This window comes from Ursus arctos, unplaced genomic scaffold (assembly GCF_023065955.2).
Source record: "Ursus arctos isolate Adak ecotype North America unplaced genomic scaffold, UrsArc2.0 scaffold_1, whole genome shotgun sequence".
Classification (NCBI taxonomy): domain Eukaryota; kingdom Metazoa; phylum Chordata; class Mammalia; order Carnivora; family Ursidae; genus Ursus; species Ursus arctos.
In genome coordinates, this window is record NW_026622763.1 from 83230408 (window position 1) to 83252336 (window position 21929).

At 35.6% G+C, this 21929-nt stretch overlaps 1 protein-coding gene across 8 annotated transcripts in view; it reads left to right on the plus strand.

The window, feature by feature from the left end:
* Nucleotides 1–21929, plus strand: part of MAP2 (microtubule associated protein 2) — a 279848-nt gene that overhangs the window by 53510 nt on the left and 204409 nt on the right. For all 8 annotated transcript variants that reach the window (XM_057304472.1, XM_057304460.1, XM_026492050.4 and 5 more), the window contains one exon: nucleotides 11496–11545. The gene's annotated coding sequence lies outside the window, so the exon portion shown is untranslated. The remainder of the gene's footprint in view (nucleotides 1–11495; nucleotides 11546–21929) is intronic.

Here is a 21929-nt window from a genome sequence, read left to right on the forward strand (position 1 = left end):
AGCCTTATTAAAAACTAGGTGAACCCTTTCCCATCTAATGCATGTGGTGATATGTGTTCAGGTGAATATATTATTGGCAAAGATAAACATAAGTCTCAAAATGTAAGCTGTTTGCGTAAGCATGTTGTAGATTGAAAAAAATTCATTTGTTGGGTCCCTATTATGTGCCAAATTTTCTGATATGCTCTGAACGTATATTATCTCATATAATCCTCAAAGGAATCTGGGAAATAGGCATTCTTATCCCCATTCTAAAGATGAGAAAACTGAGGCTCATACGTTTTTAAGCACTGATTGGTAGAAAAAATGGTAGGACCCAAACACATTCCCTGGGTTCTTTCCATTGTGCCAGCTACCTTAAATTTTTGTTTCTATAAGATTAAAAATTGTTTGTAGTAATGCAGTTTGAATACTAATGTAACACATGATAGTGGTATGATTAAAACGAACTATCTACACTTACAGAAGCATAGCCTGTTTTTATGGAAATAGTGCCACGTTAAACAGGTGATAACTGTCTTGTTATTGCTAGAACTGCCTATCATTTAAGAAGGAGTGGATTTTAATATTCTCATTTTAGTAATTTGAAACAAATACAAAGTTAAATGTTAAGTTCGCAAAGCAGTGTATTTAGAAATAAAGTCATGAAGGGGTCTTTAGGGCTTTGTCAAATCTAAATTACTGGTAACACACTAATGAGTGTAAACATGATCTGAAATTCTGTTTTTAGAATATTTTTCTTAATGTGAAATTTTGTGCTGTGACTACAGAAAAAATATTTTCTAAAAATTATTTTTGCTTATATTTTTACTACTGGATATAATGCATGTTCATTAAAGAAAACTTAATAATACAGAAAAGTGAGATAAGTCTAAAAGAAAAGAAAAATCCCAGCATTGAAATATATACCTTGTTTGAATGTTGAATTTATCACTAGTATTTGTACCAAGATTCAATGGCATATTTACCCCTTGTTGAAAAAAGTCATTCTTGAAATTACTTCTTATATTTTGTTGATACAGTCTACTTACTATGGTTCCTTTTTATCTACAAGAAGACATGGATTTTGAAATTTGAGGCCAAAATGTCATAATTCACTGGTCGATTTGCTTTTTGGCAATGTCAGAGTTTGTAGTAATCTTTTGAAAAATTTCCAAGTCACGTCAGCATGCTTTGCCATAAGAGCACACATCATTTACTTCAGTCCATCCTTTCCTCCTGGAGGAGATTAAATAGAACGTGTGGAACCTGGAAAGGTGGGTGACAGCTGGGAGAGATTTTTGTAGAGGCCTCAGAGCCTTCCAGAAGATTGATGATGTAGCATTTTCTGCCAGCTTCACCCAAGTTATCATCCCATCAAGAAATTTGGTGCTGGACCTCATTGTGTTTCTGATAAGTCAGATGACTTTAGGACATTCCCTTCATCTCCTGAAGTTTGATTCTATTTTTCAAATATATGGGTAAGGACCCTGATACCCTCTAATCCTCCTAAAGGATGATAGAAAGAAAAATTCATTTGCATTTGAAAAAAAAGTAATTTTAACTCTTGTGGGAGCCATTTGTGTTGAGTGTTTAAAACGGTCAAATGAGTTCCCCAGAGTTCGGTTGGAAGCTCAGGCTGTCTTGTTACTGCAGTCGGGAGTTTATGGTACAGCATGAGGAAGTCCAGGCAGTTTCTTGGAGGCATTATTATACTGAATCTTATCTTTCTCAACAAATTTGCTTGAGAATGAATTATTGCAAGGCAGGAAATACTTATTTTGTGTTTTTACTCTGCCTTTTAAGCACCTTGGCATTCTTGATTTGGGATTGGCTAGAAAATAGTGCCTGTTTGATTACTTAAACATCCCTCGTGAGCTGTAAGCTATAATAAAAAAAATTCCTATGAAAGAACTTAAATCTTTTAGCTCTGTTTGGAAAAACACATTGAAACTGGCAGATGGAAACACAATAGCAATTGTGTAGCATGACTGCAACTGTGACATGCACACTACAGAAGTTGGTGATTGGGTTCCTTATTACAGACAGGGAGAGGCCTGTTGACTTTCTCTACTGCTAAAGAGTATATATCGTTACTGTGCTGTGGCACTGGGTCCATCAAGCACCGAGTGCTCCAAGAGGTGACAGGGTGACCAGCTGTCCAGGCTACTGCTGGCTGTCTTCATATGAGTCACAGGGGACAGCGTGTTAGTGTTGCCTGAGTGCTGTCAAAGTTTATTTCCCTCTCTGCTAACTGGTTGAAGATGTCTGTACCCACGGGAATTTTTGAGTAGTGTATTGTAAGTAATTTTGTGCCTGGCCCAAGCACGAAGAGTTAATTTATTATGAAGGGATGATCGAACCCACCTTCTGCAATTTTTTTTTTTTTTTTATGTCAGAAGTTTGGAAATGAAACACATGTTATTATTTGGAAATATTTCAGTGCATGAGTCTATCAAAAATTGGGTCATTTGTTTTCCTTTGTCTCTCGATTATTCTCTTTGTTGCATGACATTTGACATTTTGGCAAGCTAGCAATTGAGGATAACCCACTACTAGAGATAGCCTTTCATTGAGAAGCAGGTGTAATGCCTGGTAATGAGTCAGAGCCAGCTAAATCTAGGTCAACAGAGGTATCTTAGTTTACAGGAGTAAGCAACACCGTGTATGTGGAAGATCTCCTAAAGTCTACAGATGTAAAGTGTTCATTTAAGTGTTGGCACCAACACTACTACTAAAACCCCACGCTAGTTCACAAACTGCATTTTTGGTGCATTTTGAGAATGCCCAGGAATGTGTTCTGTTTGCACTTCCCAACGTGAGGACAGTTGAAAGCCAGGGATCTGCTTGTAATGTTCCCCTCCGAAGGGCAGTGGCTGAGGGTCTAGCTATCTTGCTGCAATAAATGCCATTTCAGCTTCTACTTCTTGCTGATGAACTTGGGTGGTAGAGAAGCCTTCCAACCACCATTCATTCACTCCCCTCTTACCTTGCTTTGTTTTCTTCATAGAAATCACTGCTATCTTATGTATTTGTGTTTTCGTGGTGGAATACAAGCTCCCAAAGGGCCGGAACCTTGTTGATAACTTATTGGCCACCATGATATGCCAGTCCCTAGAAAAGTGGCTGCCATGAAGCAGGTATTCAGAAATCATTAGTTAGAAGAGTGAATAACTCATTCTTAAGTGTACTCCATCTGCTTGGGAAAATATTCTTATAGTAATATAACGACAAAGCTGTGTCTTAGATCACAGTCAGGCTTTACACATTTTATTTAGCTATGCAGTACCACTTCAATTATACTAAGGATTAAAAGACCACGTTAGGAATTTAACCACCCTTTGTAATATTTTCTCACCCTTTGTAATATTTTCTTTATAATTTTAAATAAATGGTTAAGGAAATAAGTATAGGAGTGCCTACATGTGAAATATAGGAAAAATATGTATAGCTAATTTAAGTTATTTTCATGCCACTGTAATGCTTCTCTGTTCAGTGCTATTTTGGGGGAAAAGTAAAGCTTTAGCCCCTGATTAGTTCAGTTGAGGGATGGCAGGAGTCTGAGAAAGTACTTAATATTTCACATTGGTAACGGCAGATCTGTTTCCTACATTAATGCTTTTAGACTTATAGGAAACCCTAACTTTTGCTGCAGCTACATTCATTCCAGCTATAGGATTTCCCATTATTATGTATAAATTCTAACCTTTTTTGGTCCTTTGTATTTAACATAAAATGCAATAAGAATATTAAAATGGATGAAAATGTTCTTTATAATAATAGTTCTGAGTCAGTCCTTTTATACCTCTTTTGGGTATTTGCAATTCTTTATTAAATTAATTAAATTATGCTGGAACGGAGTTATAATAACAACATATGTAGGAGTTAAGTGTACCTGGATTCACCCAGGAGAACGCTGGTGACTCAGAGAAGAAGGTTCAGAAATGTGCGGAATGCTTTAATTTGACTTGTTAGTGCCTTACTAGAGTGTTCAGGAAATTAGAGCTTTGGGCAACAGATTTACTTTATTGTTTAAGGATTGCCTGTAACTACACATTCCTTTGAAATCCAAGTTTCACTGAGATGACAAAATGACCTGTTGGTAGGCCTAAGAGAATGTGTGCTTTCTGAATTGGAGAAAATCAAGGTTGTGACTTCAATCCTAAAAAATAACATGATGTTAGGGGCGCCTGGGTGGCTCAGTTGGTTGAGCCTCTGATTCCTGGTTTCTGCTCAGGTCATGATCTAGCGGTTGTGAGATCAGGCCCAACATCGGGCTCCACATCCAACATGGGGTCTGTTTCAGATTCTCTCTCTCCCTGTCCCTCTGCCCCACCCTCCACTCATGTGCTTGCACACTCTCTCTCTCTCTCAAATAAATAAATAAAATCTTTTTTAAAAAATCCTGATGTTAGACACAGCAACATATCTCCTTCTTGATGAGTGTCTCATGTGTTTCCTGCATCTTTCCAAATCTCAGCTGTAAATCTAAGTATTAATGACAGGATTCTCCACTAAAGATTTTGGACAAATAATTAATAATGCATTCACTTTACTATAAAACCATTTCAAAGGAGACCTTGGATTTTAAAAACTAATGGTTTGAGTGAACCGATCTTACTGGCTTTTGCAGATTCTGTCATCACTCAAGTGTGCCACCTCACCACAAAAATAAAGACAGCATTACGCAGATACATTTTAGCTCTCAAATAACTTGTGCTTCTTACTGTTTTTTTTATCATAAGCCTTGAATAAATTAATTTCATAAATGGTTTACATGCTTAACATTAATAAAATAAAAATTATAAAGAAAAAAACCTCAAAAGACTCTTGGATGAGAATATGTAAGGCCTTTTTGCTGTAGACCTTTGAGGTAGTGTCAAGCAAAAAGTTTCTTAAAAAATAAATAATGCCATCTTCCCGATTTTTGTCCCACTGAAAATACTTAGACAAAGAACTACAGGGAACTAGTTCTTTCTATTTCAAAAATTTGTCAGTTGTTTTTTAATAGTTTTTTTAAAGCAAGTTTACCCTCACTGTTTCTGCCTGAATTTGAATATTCTAGAATTCCTTAAGGAATCACACAGGAAGAACCATTGGTATCCTAATTTAAAACAAGTTGAAAGAATATGCGTCTATAAAAGTATACACAGCCCGTATACCCAAATATATGTATGTATTTCACTTTATCTCTGACTTCTATTGTTATTTCTTTCCCTTAATAAATTATGTTTGTGTAATGTCAATTAATAGGAATCTTTATCCACAGGTACTAGATAGTTATCTTTATAAGCTTAGTTTCCTCTTGGGAGTAATAATAGTATCTGCTATATTTGGTCTTGTGAGGATTAAATGGATAATGCATGTGGTATATTTTGTACAATGCCTGAGTTATATAAACGCTTAACGATCATTTCCTATTATTGCTGTTGTTTTGTATTACAAATAGTACAATGGTTTTCAAAAAACAAATTCCGTGACTGAGGTATTTGAAAGTTCTTCACTTTAAATGAGTTGTTATTACCAGTTGCTGTATCACCCAGTCATTTTTTTGTTCTCTGTTGTGACAGTAGATGGGTGAATTAGACACATGTAACTGGCCCTCTTTCGTTCTAACCTCTATTTGCAGTCATTATTATAGCAGCTACAGCAAACATGTCCGAGTACAGAACATTCCATTAAGAGCCATACAGAGTACCTAGCTTCCTACGATGTTTTTATATGAATAATACAAAGTCTAGAGGTGAAATTAGTTGGAGTGTCCATGACTCAGCCTCTTTTTCCGGAGAGTGACTCATTCCACAATTATAGATAGATCCCTGACTTTATGCTATATACTACACTAAGTGCTTGAGATACAAACATGGGTTTGCTGGGTCACTTTCTGACCCAGAGCAGCCCACAGTCTCAGCAGGCAGGATATGGCATTCATTAAGAACAATATGGGTTTACATATGGCTAGTACTCTATTAATGTTATATCTACCTATCAAGGGAATGATCAAATACGCAATAATGTGGTCTGGCTAGACAACCTAACTCTATGATTTGGGACACACACATATACTTCTGATTTTATGTTGATACAAACAGCCTAATTATATCACCACCGTCTTCATTCCTTTTTGTTCTGTTTTGGTGTTAAGCAAGACTTCATTCTTTTTCCATATCACATAGATCATACTCTCCATGAATAGGTTCGCTGTCTGATAAATACCTTTCCTTGATTATCCTGCTGGAAATTCAAACTTAATGTGCTGAAAAAAGCCCCTCTATTCTTGCTCAGTAACCTGATCTTCTTTCAGCCATACCTGTTTCTAAGAGTGACACCATCTTTCTGGGAGTTGGTCTCAGAATTCTTCTGGCTCCTTTTCTCTGTCCTCAGCCTTTCACATTTGACCAATCCCCAAGTCCCATAGCTTACAGACACTGCTATGGACTGAATTGCATTCCCTCAAAACTCCTATGTTGAAGCCCTAACCCCAAAGTGATTGTATTTAAGACATGGGGCTTTTAGGAAGTAGATACTGTTAAATAAGGTCATTAAAGTGGGGCCCTCATTTGACAGTGGCCATATAAGGGCACAGTGAGAAGGTGGCTATACGTGTATATATACATACAAGCCAGGAGGAGGGCTCTTACCAGAATCTGACCAAGCCAGCAGCCTGATCTCAGACTTCTAGCCTCCAGAACTTGAAAAAATGCATATCTATTGTTTAAGTCACCTCATCTGTGGCATCTTGTTATGGCAGCCTGAGCTAAGATACTTGTCTCTGCAGTAGTTAGAGTGTTCCTCCCCTCTGCATTGATACTGTCTCTACCTGAGTTGACTCTTCATTATCATTCACTGGGACTCCTGTAGGAGCCACCTAAATAGTTGACTCTTCTTTAATCTCTTCTCATCTCTGATCCAATCTACAAGTGTTGCCAGATTCAGTTACCTAATTATGCCATTCTTGAATTTAAAACCTTCAGCAGTTCACTTTAGCATACAAAATTAAATATACTTAATTATGTAGCCTCCTCAGCTTGTCATTCAAGGTTATTACCCTATACAGACCCAACCTAAACTTTCACCCAATTAGTGTTTTTCTTGTGTGCTATATTCCAGTGAGGTAGGACTGCAGGTGTTTATACAGACAGCCCCTGGGCCTAGCTTCTTTGATTACTTTGTTTCTGCGGAGTCCATTGTCTGAGTTGGTCTCCTCCCCCTTCCATCTCCACTTATCAAAATCCTTTACCTCCTTCAAGGCCCAAACACACATCCTCTGTGATTCCTTATCTGTATAATAGGATTTCGTGGTGTTTTGTTTTTTTTTTTCCTTCTTTGATCTCCTGTAGCTCTTTGCTGGTATTTCTCTGTGACAGCAGGCATATTCTGCTTTGTATCATAGCCTTTGTCTTTTGGCTTTTCATAACCACCCCCATCCCACCACATTCTAACTAAGCTTTTGATGACAAAGAACTTTGGGTCCCTGAAATACTAAACAAGACTATTAAAAAGAAAAGAAAAGAAAATCCACAGAACTGCTCTATATTAAAAAAAATAATAAAGATTATAAACAATTAAAAAGCACTTCAGTTATTTTTTTAATAGAATTGATTTTCAGTTGGTCTTCGAACTGTAATATTCCCTACATTTGTATCTGTAAATTGAAACTCAGACAGTAACTTTTCTATTACTCAAGCAGCAACAGTTTCTGTAAATTGAGATTCATGGGTAACTTTAAGAAGGGAAAAGCGCAGCAAGTGTTAGAAGGTGTTTTTTCAATTGACAATGAACCTTGTTCATCTAATAGCTAAAATATATCTGCTATTTTCAATTTTTATTTCACATGAGGTGTACACAAGCATACGTCAGCTTGATACAGAGTTTATAATTTGATCTCATCATCACAATATGATTTATAATACGTAGGCATGAGGTAATTTCTTATTGGAAAAAGAGGGGGGAGCTTTAGCAGTTAACTCTCGAGAATATTTTCTGACATTTCCCCTACCTTTTTGTTGTGGAGCAAGAAGATGGAGAAGTGATGCTTTTATATGCTGATAAGTTAAGCTGCCTGGAAGCAGATGCTGAATCCTATTGAAAAGAATTTCATTTGAGTTATGCTTAGGGCATTGTTCAGCAGAATACTACACAAAGAGTCTTGACCTGTGTGTTTGAAATGGCAGATGTTCACAGTGAAGATTGAGCCTTGGGGCAACATAAATCTTCACTATTCTGTGCCTATTTGCTCAATAACTGTGTTGAATGAAAAAAAAAAGGTCGAGAGAGTTATTTACAAAGCGGCCGCTCTTGCTGCAAATGGACGTGTTCCCCTGAAGATAAGAAAAGCAAGCAAACAAACAAAAACCCTAAGAGCTCAAGCGACGTAAGTCTACCAGGTCAAAAATGAGCACCTCTTCTTCCTCAGAGCTTTGTTTCCATGAAATATTTTTGATGCAAGTCAGGTGGGACAAGGATGGGATTTTTTTTTTCTTATTTCTGCCAAAAAGGGAATTTTCAACGATTCCTTTAAATTTGGCAAAGCATCAGAAAAGCACAACACTAAGCACCTTCATTCATTTGACAAATACTTATTTATATTTTTCTGTGTGCTCAACACCTTGCTAAGTCTACGGGTTCAACTACAAGGTTCACATAGCTAAGAGAGCATTAATATTTTAAATAAAGTTTGCATTTGGCTCATGCTATATTGAAAAGAAAATAAACTAGAATTTTTGGGAGACAGGGCTGGGTTTGGAGGGGGAGGACAGTGGTGGCAGCAAGTCAGAATTTCTCCCCATGTATGGAACACATAAAGCAGTCTGGTTTCTGTATCACAAAGCCTAACTTTTGAAAAGCTCAATAAGTATCATTTTGTTTTTATTATGAAAGTGTGTATATGTTTGAAAGTGCATGTAGAAAAGATAAAATCCAACCTATATAAAAGAATGTTAAAGATATCAGAATATTGGTCTAGTATGTTGAAGAGGTCTTAGCAAGAAGTAGCTGTGGCCAAATGGTTAATTGAGGCTTAGAGCTACACACAAACAAATGTGCAGGTTTAAGGAGTCTTTCCTTGGCTCCAGGCAACTAGGGAGCCACGTTCTCTTACAGAATGGCGACTGGTAATCAACATGGTTAAAATGTACCTTTACGCAGTGTGCCCTCTACCTGTTCTTTGTCTTTCGTTTCTAGTATTCATGTGTACTATTTTAGCCTCCCCTTGCACACGCAGGACACTCACACATGCACACATATATAGCACACACAGCCACACATACAGTCACTCCATGTGGTGAACCACTGTCGTTCCTGCGCTCCCAGTATTTTTCTTCTTATTTCAGGAAAATTTTTCTTCCTCGCCTTTCCCTCCTCTCTCCTTTACTAGTCTTCTTTCTTTCTTTGATCTCTCCTGCTTTCTTTTTTCTTTAAATTTGTGGAGCAAAAATGAAACAAAACAAAAAAACTAATGTTTAAAAGCGAGTGTCCCAAACTTTCTCAAGTTTATGGCATTCTGAGTATCCTGTTAATTTTTTTCATGGTGCCCCGTAGGCCAAAAGAAATACTTCACAGCTCTATTTAATTAGTAAAATAAGTATATATGTCCTAACAACTTAGTGGCCTTTAAAAGAAAAATCTTTTTACTTCATACTTAAAAACCCACAATTACTTACTAATGTTATGTGTGTGTTTGCCTGATGGGTACAGCCCAGCCCTCAAAGCTGGGAGTCAGATTGGGTGTTGTCATCCTCATTCTTATTCCACATTGGTTTTCATGTGGTATTTGCTTTTATATTACAAACATAATCAAAAATCCAACTTTGCAAAGTTATATCATTGAAACGAATGTAACCCAATCTGATATTGAAACTGTGGATTACTTCAAGTGAGTAGTTTGTGTTGTGCCTAATGGATGTTGCTGTGTTTTTTCATGTATTAAAAATATTTTAGCATTCTGTGAATTTACAGTTGTGTTCTGGGGTGCCATGGCACACAGTCTGGGAGCTGGTGGCCTTATAGAAAAAGAGTAATATTTGTATCAATGTAAAATAAAGTCAGGTGCTTGAAGTGGAAGTAGACATATTAAAATCATTAATCTCGAAAGTCCGTCAAAATGTCCCCACATTTTTTTCATCCTCACAAATGTATCCACCTATCATTTCATTCTTGTATAATAAAGTTCACTTTTTTTAAACACCTACCTTTAAGATTAAAAAGCAGGAATTTCAGGGGCGCCTGGGTGGCACAGCAGTTAAGCGTCTGCCTTCGGCTCAGGGCGTGATCCCGGCGTTATGGGATCGAGCCCCACATCAGGCTCCTCTGCTATGAGCCTACTTCTTCCTCTCCCACTCCCCCTGCTTGTGTTCCCTCTCTTGCTGGCTTTCTCTATCTCTGTCGAATAAATAAATAAAATCTTAAAAAAAAAAAAAAAAAGAAATCCTTAATAAAAAAAAGCAGGAATTTCACTTCCAATCCTAATTTTTTGATTTACTGGTTTACTAGTATTTCCTTTTCATTTTCTTTTAATAAAAACTCTATATATTTAAGGTGGGTAACATGATGCTCAGATATACAGAGTGAAATTATTACTATAGGCAAGCTAATTAACATAACTCACTGGAGTATATGAGTATTATTTTAGACTGTTCTTTTCATTAAATAAGTACCATTTACAGTTAATTTAGCTGTTGGGTTTAACCTGGGAGTCTGATAATGACCATTTGTAACAATGTCATGTGGAACATAGCTTAATTTCTAACCAGTTAACTCACAAACACACTATTGGAAACTAACTTGTTTTGTTTTGTTTTTCAACTGGAGATTTAGCCATAGACACTCCTGCTGCAAGTCAAGAATTTTACTCTATGTCATTTTATTTTCTTTACTAACTGTCCAAAGGACAGGCTGACTTTTGGCACAGAAGTTTTGGGTTTGCTTTTGTCCTTGCCTTGGTGGACCTTCTTTGTACTTCCATTGGACAGTGTGCTTCTCAGCATAATTTAGTGGCAAGGCTTAAGTGTATGAAAGCAGTGGGGATATGGATAGGTTGCCCCTGGAATTGTCTTATTTGGCTTTTGTTGCCTTTAAACAGATTGTCGATCCTGGACTAAAAATCTACAGACTGTTAGACCAGATTAAGGATCCAAATGCAGTAGTTGTATTATTTCCAATTAAACACCTCTCAAGAGAAATGGTAGTACACTGAGTACAGAATTTGTTTAAAAAAAATTTTTTTTGTTGACATTTTAGAAGACAAGCACAAGCATTGTTCTGCTTTACATAAAAACTCCTGAAGATAAAAATAGGACCTAATTTGGGCATTTAATAGATCTTGTTAGATGAGAGCTAGAAAATAATTTGAAGTTTTATAACTATATAACCTCCCCTTGCTATAAATGTATGTGGTATCAGCCAGTACATTTTATGGTGCAAGAAACCAAGTAACTTCATCTTCTTCTTTAGTAAAATAAAAGATTGAATCATTCAATAGATTTAATTTACAAGATGTTTTTCTGTTTATCTTTCAGACTTTATTGATCTGATCCAAGGTATCTTGGGACTGCTGGCTGGAATTAAGGTTGGTGGTGTTTTTATATTGATTATGAATAAGCTGGGAAATAAAATAGAAGCGTCTTGGGCCTTTTGACAGCTGGGTCAAATAACTCTTGCAGAGTGTGGTGTAGAAAGCTGAAAGTTAGTGAGAAATGGATACATTTCAGACTTGGGGCACTTAACACACAGCAGTATTTGCCTTCCTAGTTCGTAAAATTCCTTTAATTATCAACTATTGTTTCATTTGTTTTACCTGTCACACTAGCTGAATTTTGATCAAATGAAAAGATCCAATTCTAATGTATTCATTTAATAAATACACATATCAAAAGAATGACTTCTTTGAAAGGCTAGCTAACATTTTAAAGAATGGTCAGCTTCCTGGGCCCCCTGGGTAGTGCAGTTGGTTAGGTGTCCAGCTCCTGGTTTCAGCTCAGATCATGATCTCAGGGTCTTGAGATCAAGTTCTGAGTCAGGTTCCGTGCTCAGCAGGGAGTTTACTTGAGATTCTCTCTCTCCCTGTCCTTCTACCCCTCCCCACTCTCTCTAAAATAATAAATAAATCTTAAAAAAAAAAAAAAAAAAGGAAGAATGGCCAGCTTCCTGCATTTGAAGGGAAACACTTGAAGCCCACAGTTTGGTATAGCCTCATTTCCTAAGGATGGTGGAGCTGAAACATTGCTTATCAGTTGCAAATTTCAATTAATTGGCAAAAATGCTAAGATGTCATTCCTTTTGTTCTATTTTCTTGTTAGTTGGTTTCATGGGAGACTCAAAACCAGCTTAACTGACTTTAGGGTAGTAACAGAGCATTAGAGGGCACTCACATCAGTGGGATTGAAATTTCATTTATCCCTTCTATCTTCTTCTCTAGAAAATGTATTCAGATTTTACAACAAAAGAAAAAGCTAATCCATGAATGAAATGAGGGCTTTTGTTGCTCGTGTAAGAACAAAATGCCAGGTGTTGCTAAATTTTTTGTACAGGGCTTTGATTAATAATTAACATAAAGAAAAACATTGGCTTTTCATTTATGCTTACATTAATCAGGAATTTAGCCTTCAAAGCCCATATTTACCCTTCAAATTGCAGTGTCTGCAACATACCAGGCACACAGTAAATATGTACCTTTTCTGGTTTCAAATTCTGACCTCGCTCTTCCACCCCCAATACACACACACACACACACACACACACACACACACGCACAACTGTTCTCTCTTTCTCTTTTTCATGTTGCCTGGCGTCCTTTCATATCCACTACTCGGTACATTCTGTGTAAACTTGCACATATTTAAACATGGAATTTCTTGTAAGACTTTGAACTTTTTGCTACTTTTCTCTCACTGGTAGCCCCTATCCACCTGCCAAGCAGAAATGACAAGAAGAATGAGATTTTTGGCAAAGTATAAGTCTTTGAATCAGGAATATTTTCATACACAGGGTTAATTCTGAATTGTTACTTTTTCATTTTACTTAAAAATAAATCACGTTTTGTCCCTCTTCCTTTATGGATTTTGTTTTATGGTTGGTATGGTCAACATGGCAACTTGAAATCTCATCTCATTTTGGCACTTTTCAGAAGGAAGAAAATAAAAAGGAGCATGTAAAAAAGAAAAGAAATAAAAGATTTTGTTAAATAAAAAAAAACAAAACCTGTTAAGTGTAATACACAAAAACTATTCTTGATCTGATCCGCTACCCAACCTGCCTGTAGAGAGTTTCTTTCATGGGAAAGTGAACATAATTTAAGTGTGTTCAGTCTAGTTGTGAAGTCAGAATGACTTACATATTCCAAAATAAGTGCATCAATTAAAATATATAAAATGAATGTAGAAATGGAAACATTTAAAATTCTCATATTGCTAGATCTCCCACATGTGCATGCGAGGTTCGGCACAATTGGTTTTGTTTTCCTTTTCAACTGAGAATAAATTTAATTTGATAGTTTTCTACATCATATTTTGGGAAAGTAGCTAGATATAACAAGGCTTTTAAAAAATAGATTAATTCACCAGAAACAGCCAGAATCTCAACATAGAATAAAATATATAATGAAAATTACCATTCTTTTCTAAACTAGAGCTAAGTTCTTTTGCTTCAGGGGGGGAAAAAAGTTTCCCTCATAGAAAAGCTTCTTAATAACAGCTGAGCAAAATAACTAGTGTTGCTGGAGAAAAGCAAACTTTAGGTGGGGCTATATAAAATGGGGTGTCAGAAATGTCCTTGCACTTCTTTGCACAGCAAAGGAAGCCATCGACAAAATGAAAAGCCAGCCTACTTGAATGGTAAAAAATATTTGCAAATCATATATTTGATAAGGAATCCAAAATATGTAAATAACTTCTACAACTCAATGGCAAAAACATAATCTGATTAAAAATGGACAGAGGACTAAATAAGACATTTTTTTCAAAGAAGACATCCTATGGCCAATAGACACATGACAAGATGGTCAATATCACTAATCATCAGGGAAATGCAGATCAAAACCACAGTGAGATATTACCTCATTCCTGTTAGAATGGCTAGTATCTAAAAAACAAAAAAAAATAACAAGTGTTGACAAGGCTGTGTAGAAAAGGAAACCCTTGTGCACTGTTGGTGGGAATGTAAATTGGTGCAGCCATTATGGAAAACAGTTAAAACAGTTAACAGTTCTTCAAAAAGTTAAATAAAGAACTACCATATAATCCAGCAATTTCACGTTTGGTTATTTATCTGAGGAAAATGAAAACACTAACTCAAAAAGATATTTAAGCCCTCATGTTCATTACAGCATTATTTTAAAAAGCCAAAATGGAAACAACCTCAGTGTCCACTGATGGTTGAATAGATGAAGAAGATGTGGTGTGTGTGTGTATGTGTGTGTGTGTGTATGTGTACAAAGCGGAATATTATTTAGCCATAGAAGAGAATGAAATCTTGCCATTTCTGACAGCACGAATTAAACTTGAGGGCATTATGCTAAGTGAGGTAACTCAGAGAAAGACAAATACTTATGGTCTGTCTTATATATCAAATTACCAATGGGGGTGGTGGTGAAATGGGTGATGGGAGGCAAAGGGGACAAACTTTCAGTATTTAAATAAGTCATGAGGATGTAATATACAGCATGGTAACTATAGTTAACAATACCATATTGCATATTTGAAAGTTGCTGAAACAGTAGATCTTAAGAAGTTCTCATCAGAAGAAAATAAAATTTTATAACTATACATGGTGACAGATTTAACTAGACTTTTAGAGGTGATCATTTTGCAATCTCTACAAATATTGAATCATGTTTTGTACCTGAAAGTAGTATAATGTTGCATGTCAATTATACCTCAATAAAATTTTTTAAAAAAGAAATGTCCTTGCAATATTTTATCAAATTCTAAGATGTTTTCTCACATTAAACTATGTAAAATCAAATAAATGCCACAGTTAATTTGGCAGATATTCTTTCTTTCTTCCTGTCAAATGAAATATGTCTTACAACAGATTGTATTTTAGTTTCTATGAAATACAGTATTATTGAATTTAGATTAGGAAAAGACATAAATTCCTGAAAGATATTACAAAAGGGAATCAGAGTGAACTTCAGAATCTAGAAAGTCAAATTTGATACTCATGTTTAAAAACATCTTGCACCACACTTTTTACCTTTAAAAAAAAATTTGTATTGATTTTTCCAATTTATTTTTTTCTCTTCATTATTAATACTGCTACTGGTATTTTGGTATATTTCCCTCCACTTTTTGTCTCACTTTGTTTTCACAAAATTAAAGTTAAACTTTGTATTCTGTACCTTTTGTTATTTGAAAATGTGATTTTAATGACTACGTGATGTTTTATCCTATAAATATGCTATAATTTTTTCACTGTTTTACTTATTTTTGGACATTCAGACTATTTCCAGTATCTCATTGTTTCAATCTGGACCTGGACCCCCCTCCTAATTCTAGTCTACAACCTCTGCCTCGAATTCTCATGTTTTCTATATGTTTCCATACTGTTGAGCTGTTTGCCATCGAGTTCTTTGAATTCACTATCTTATCTGTAAAATGGGAACAAAAATAACCTATGCTTCACTTAAAGATTAAATGAGGTAATGCATAGTTATGAGTCTTAAATAAAGAGGATTCTAAATCACTTTTAAAACCTCTATCAAAAGCCTTTTCCCCTCTGGGTTTTACATGAGTAATAAATTTGGTGCTTCTCTTAAGAATAAAACTAATAAAGAATAAAACTAATAAAGAATAAAACTAATGAAGATCTTTAAATTATTGTCATAAAACAAAATATATAAATGAAGTCAGAAGTTCTATATACGTGTGTGTGTGTGTGTATACACACATATACTGACTTTTATATATATATTTAAACTGACCATTCTATGCTCTGCTGAATGATAGTGTATCTTTTATTCAAGATACTATTAACAAACTAAGCAGCATATTACATAAGTGAGTGGACTTTAACTTAAGAAAAATAGTGTAGAAAATATGAATACTCTAATATAATAGGAGTGGGGAGAGAGGATACTCTTATGTCTTCTGAGTAAGCTTTGTACTTTGAGCTTTGCAGAGTCAAGACCAACCAGTCTTTGACCAGCTACATTGTCAACCTTCAGTACCACCTCAGGGTCTCACTATATTTCTCCTCTCACTTGCTTCACGTTGTTTCACACATTCCTCATAGCATTTGCTCAGACTTCTTTATGTTATGATTAGTTCTGGACATTTCTTATCTCTCCTGCTAACTCATAGCTCCTGGGGTCCTAGCCATTTTGTCTCATGCTAGGGAATGCTTACTTTTATGAATTATAAAGATTAGAAGCCACAATGGACAATTTTATTACATACTATAAACTAAATATACAGTTAAATATATGTGGATGTGTGTGTGTGTGTGTGTGTGTTTGTGTGTGCGTGTGTGTGCTAGTAATTATTAATCACTCTATTTTCTTCCCTGGTGATAGAAAAATTTGAGCAAAAAAGCAAGGACTTTGAACAAATCACCCAAAAGACATTCGAAACAGTAACAATCATTAGGTTCAATTTGAGGAATTTTAAAGAGTAAAGGTATGAGAAAGGTCATTGTTTTGTCATTCTGCTTTATTCCTCCATTTAGCATAATATGGTAATAGTATAAATATATTTAAGGATGAAGACTTACCCAGAATTCTAATTATTGGATTGACATGTGACAAAGTGACTTTGAGATTCCAGAAAGATTTGTAAAATGCCTAGTTATTTGTTTACCACTTTAAGGAGAGATACAAAGCCGCTAGAATCACATTTCAAACTGGAAAGACCAGTTGGTTTTAGGGAGAATTTGCTCTCTTCTTTGCAGCTTTCCAAAATCTGAAGCATTATAAATACTTATTTCTTCCTTTTCATAAAAAGCTGTTCTTTCCCGTTACAAACATTGAAATCAAAAAACAAGCTTGTGACATGATTTGGAATGGGAGAGGTGGGGGGCAGGCTGAAGTGGGGGTGACAGGTGTAGGGGAGGAAAATTTTTACCTTCTTTCCTTCTAGGTTCTTTGGCTAGCCTAGTAATTAAATTGACATAAGACAGACTAACAGGAGAGAAACAAATTCAGTTTTGTACAGGAGCTCATAAAAATATGAGACTCAAAGAAGTGACCAAAGCAGGCAACTTTTATACCTTTTAGACAAAGAAACAATAAATTTGTGAAAAATTGACAAGATAAAGAAGTTTGGGCTTGGGGGTAGTAAATTAGTGAGGAAGTAACATGATTTGTTTATACAACCTTCTGGACTCTGAATTCCCTCTCTTATCTGGTGATAAGGATGTCTCTTTACCTCCTGGTACAGGAGAATACCTTTCATAAAGGAGATTTATTTCCTGCTCTCAGGAGGACAAAAGAGGGTCAGAGTGTCTTTCTTGCACTGGCTGTTCCTTAAGTAACTTGTATTTAAAATAATCAATATGCCAAAGTGACATATTTTAGGGAGGCTGCCCAGAACCTAATCAGAGGCAAGCTTGCTATCACTTCTCAATCTCCTCTTATGATCTAGTGTATTACCTCAGGAAAATATGTTCCCAGAATTGCTCCTTTATTTTGACAGAGTCTTGACATACTGAGGAAATAGGCTTGTTGATGCCACAGAGGACAAATAGAAAACACAACTTGCTGGAACTATAATAAGTAACTGCTAATGAGTCTGTTTTTCCATGTTGGAAAAAAAATTCTAGCTGAGTCTTTTTTTTCTTAACTAAATGTTTATAGTATCAAATGGCTACAAAAGACAGTCCTTTGGCTATGTTTTCATATAAACCCCTTGCTTCTGAAATCTATCCTGTGGATTTAATTCACTGATCAGCTTATTTTTATTCTTTTCCTGAATTCATGGGGAAGAAAGAATGCTGTTCCCAAGAATAGCACAGCTGATGTTTTTTGCAGATTATTTATGCCATTAAAGAATACCATGACTTTAATTTGGGCCTATATCTTATTAGGGAAGTTTGGAGGATTTAAAAACATAAGAAGTACATTTTCTTCTTATGTAAGGAGTCCATTCATTTAGAAATCCTGTATTTCTTTTATAGCCTATTTATTGCCAAGTAATAACTTTGTATTATTGAAAGGGGATATGCTTTCTTCTTCCTCAGCTTCTAAGTCCATAGTTATTTAGTTTCATTAGTTATTCATCTAAGAATAGAAAATCATCAGTTGCATAGCAGAAAAAGGAATGTAACATATAATACATATAAGTTAGATAGCTACATAGATATGTAGACTAGTGTTGGATAGTTTTGCTAATGAACAGTTCAAGGGCTTTGCTTTTAGGCACACTTGAGGGGCCATTCCTGTTAAAGAAGGTAAAGTGATCTGCCTTTTCTGAACTAATTCCCTAGGGTTATTTAGCAATATAAAAATGTTAGTTGAAAAACCAAGACTTGGTTTCATTCCATTATTATTCAATGTCTTGTGACCATCAACTTATGTTGATTCAGAGTCTTTGCTTTGTTTACTTTTCTTTCCATGATTTTAATCTAATTAGTAAAGAGCTGAATAAAAACAAAACACTTATTATACACATGCTTATATACTTATAATATACTTATTATACACATGCTTCTATGTGTATATTTCTATATCCACCCATGTCTTTCACTTTCTCTCTTCCTCCTCTTCTGTCTTATAGTAAAAATTGTATGTCTGTCACATGAAGTTTATAGTTCAAAAGTAAAGCAAGCATATTAGCCAGTTTTTAGAATATAAATAAATATTTAAAACTTTAGATACTATCATCCTCATTTCATGCACAGAGAAACTTAGTCACAAACTAGACACAGTTTTTATAAAAGATTATTTCTGTGTAAAATGTAATAGTTCTTAAAAATATAGAGAAGTCTTTTTGGGGATAAAAATAAGTACAAAAATATACACTTACCCAAATGTAATTACTTGCTTATAATATGTAAGTATAGACCATTTAGTGATGCCTTCATTTATAAGATATTAATCTTCAGATCTGCTAAGTATGAGTGAACTTGATATCTGTTGCCTGAAGATGTTTTACTTACAGAGTGTAAATACCTTTTCAGTCTCATCCTTATATCTACTGACATGGATTAATGCCTTGTCAGAAGTAGTTCTCTAGGGGCGCCTGGGTGGCACAGTGGTTAAGCGTCTGCCTTCGGCTCAGGGCGTGATCCCGGCGTTATGGGATCGAGCCCCGCATTAGGCTCCTCTGCTATGAGCCTGCTTCTTCCTCTCCCACTCCCCCTGCTTGTGTTCCCTCTCTCGCTGGCTGTCTCTATCTCTGTCGAATGAATAAATAAATAAAACCTTTAAAAAAAAAAAAAAGTAGTTCTCTAGGTTCAAGACTAAGGTGATAGAATGTGTTAGTTCACTTTTAAAAAAACATCTGTGCTGGCATTTTAAGGGGTCTTAAGCCAGCTATGAGGAATATCAGCCCCATAGAGGAGGATAAATTAAACAACAGGGATTTGTTTTTCAAACACAGATTTGTCCAAGGGACGCCTGGGTGGCTCAGTCGGTTAAGCATTTGACTCTTGGTTTTAACTCAGGTCATGATCTCATGGGTCCTGAGATGGAGCCCAGGGTGAGGCTCCCGGCTCAGTAAGGAGTCTGCTTGAGGATTTTCTCCCTCTGCCCCTTCCCCCGTTCTCTCTCTGTCTCTCTCTCTTTCTCTAAAATGGATAAATGGATCTTTAAAAAGCAAAATAAAACAAAAAAACCCAGATTTTTCCACCAAGGAACTGAGGACCTCATTTCTGAAACCATTAGGGAAAGTAAAATTAATAAGAATTCCCTCTTCTAATTGTGATTTTTATTTTCAAGTTTTTTTCATTGTTTAAAGATTTTCTGTAAGTTTGGCAATATGGGAAAAATGGGTCGGTGAGTAGAGTGTTTAATTTAAAAGGCAACTTAATAGATGCAAACTCTTTCAAATTTCACTTGACTTTCCATTATCTTTTAGGGACTCAGAGATATAATGCAGACGATTTGGCAATCATATCACAGGGAGAGGACCTTTGCACTTAGTTTCCCTTTGGGATTTTCCACCTGTTTTAACTAATTGGAAATTAAGATATAAAATTTTCACTATTAATAGTATGTTTGAGGCATGTACAAGCAGCTATGTAGGCTAGGTGAAATCAGTGACCAAAAAGAAATTACACTTTTGTGTTCAGGCTCAGCTATTATATGTAGGTTTATCACCTTTTCTTATATTTCATACAAGCATTACATAACAAATACATGTTACATGTTAAAAATTATGTAAATTACCTTAATATAGCTTATAGTACTTAAATAACTGTGTATCAACTATAAACATAAATCCCCTAGAGAAGTTACCTAAATAGTTTTTATTTCCTTTATCAGACATCATTCTGCCTCCTCCACCGTACCTGGAATTGCTGGGAGGTTTTGTTTGTTTGTTTTTTGTTTTTTTTACATTGCAGAGACTGAATAAATATTTGTTAGTTTTATGATTTTCCTGTATCTAGTTTCTCTTTGGATTAAACATAGTATCTTCTCCACTTCTGTGTCATGGTTTGCTCAGTGATATTTTGACCACTTCATTATTTACCTCACAAAGATGATACAGCTTTTGTTCTTGATACCTACTTATTTCATCATTTTGATTCTGCCATATATGGTGTCCAACTCAGCTAATCAAACAATGTCCCATTTTCTTGGATGCAGGAGTCATTAGCTAAGGTGCCCCACGTGGATGTACACCACTTCATAGGGCGGGATGATGATGAGGGGTGGGGGAAGTGAGAAATGTGCTCAAGGAAGACAATAGCTTATGTAAAAAAAAAAAAAGTCCTAGTGACAGGTAAATGCCTGATAGCCACATGGAAATTTTAAAAAAGAAAGGGTGGAGGGGAGTAAAATAGCCCAAATGATAACTCTTTTTGCCTGGTCTAGACATATTTTTAAATCATGAGTTGTTACTTGTACTCTCATAGTAAAGTCTTTGCATATATGAAGTAAGTCTACACGAGAAGGTACAGTTCCAGCGGAACAGAATAGTTATGAATAAGTCAAATATTGAGAATACACTTGCAGTTCAGTTGAGTGCTAGGCTCTGTGGATGCTTTAGAAGTATTAAAAATGGTTCCTTTGTTCTCTGATAGCTTGCAGTCAAATTAAGCTAAGGGAAAGCTAAAGCATATAAATAGTGACTAATACATGGTAATGCAATCAAATACTAAGTACAGACATAACTTCTAGAGAGATCTAGAGAAGATATAATTCACTGTGATTACAGAGATCTCATTTAAAAAAAGGAATTTCAATTGGGTTTAAAGGTGACTAGAATTTAAATAGGCAAAATAGAGAGTGAGATGTAGAAAAAGAAGGGCATTTCTTCAAAGAGTTCTATGGAAGCCAAGGCACAGAGAAGGTACCAAAGATTGAGAAGTTAGGAAACCTGAAACAGAAGGTGTAGGACAGGTTTACTTTGGACCTGGATTTTACCTCTTCCCTCTCTTCTTCTGTTCCAGCCTTCCTTTTTTTTTTTTTTTCTTTCTTTCCACAAATATTTGTTGAACTATGTCAACTGACAGAAATAATACAATTTAGTAACAAGTTTGATGTCCTCTGTTCAAGGGGAAACAATCCATGAATTGGGGGCATACAGTGCCTCACAAAGCAGAACAGTGTTCCTGAGGGACTTTGGTTAACAGTGAATTTTACAGAGCATTAGAAAAGGCAATGCAGAAACGGCATGGTAGGCTAGGAGGTTGAGAATTTCTTTATAAGCAGGTTCTGTCATCTAGGGTAGGGTAAGCTAGCTAAAGCTGGGTTGGAGGATTGTGACTGGTAGATGTTAGGATTCCTTGACAGTTGTTTCCCAAAAGTGCAGGCTGACTTAAGTTTAGATTTGTGACCTGAGCTGGGCACAGTCTTT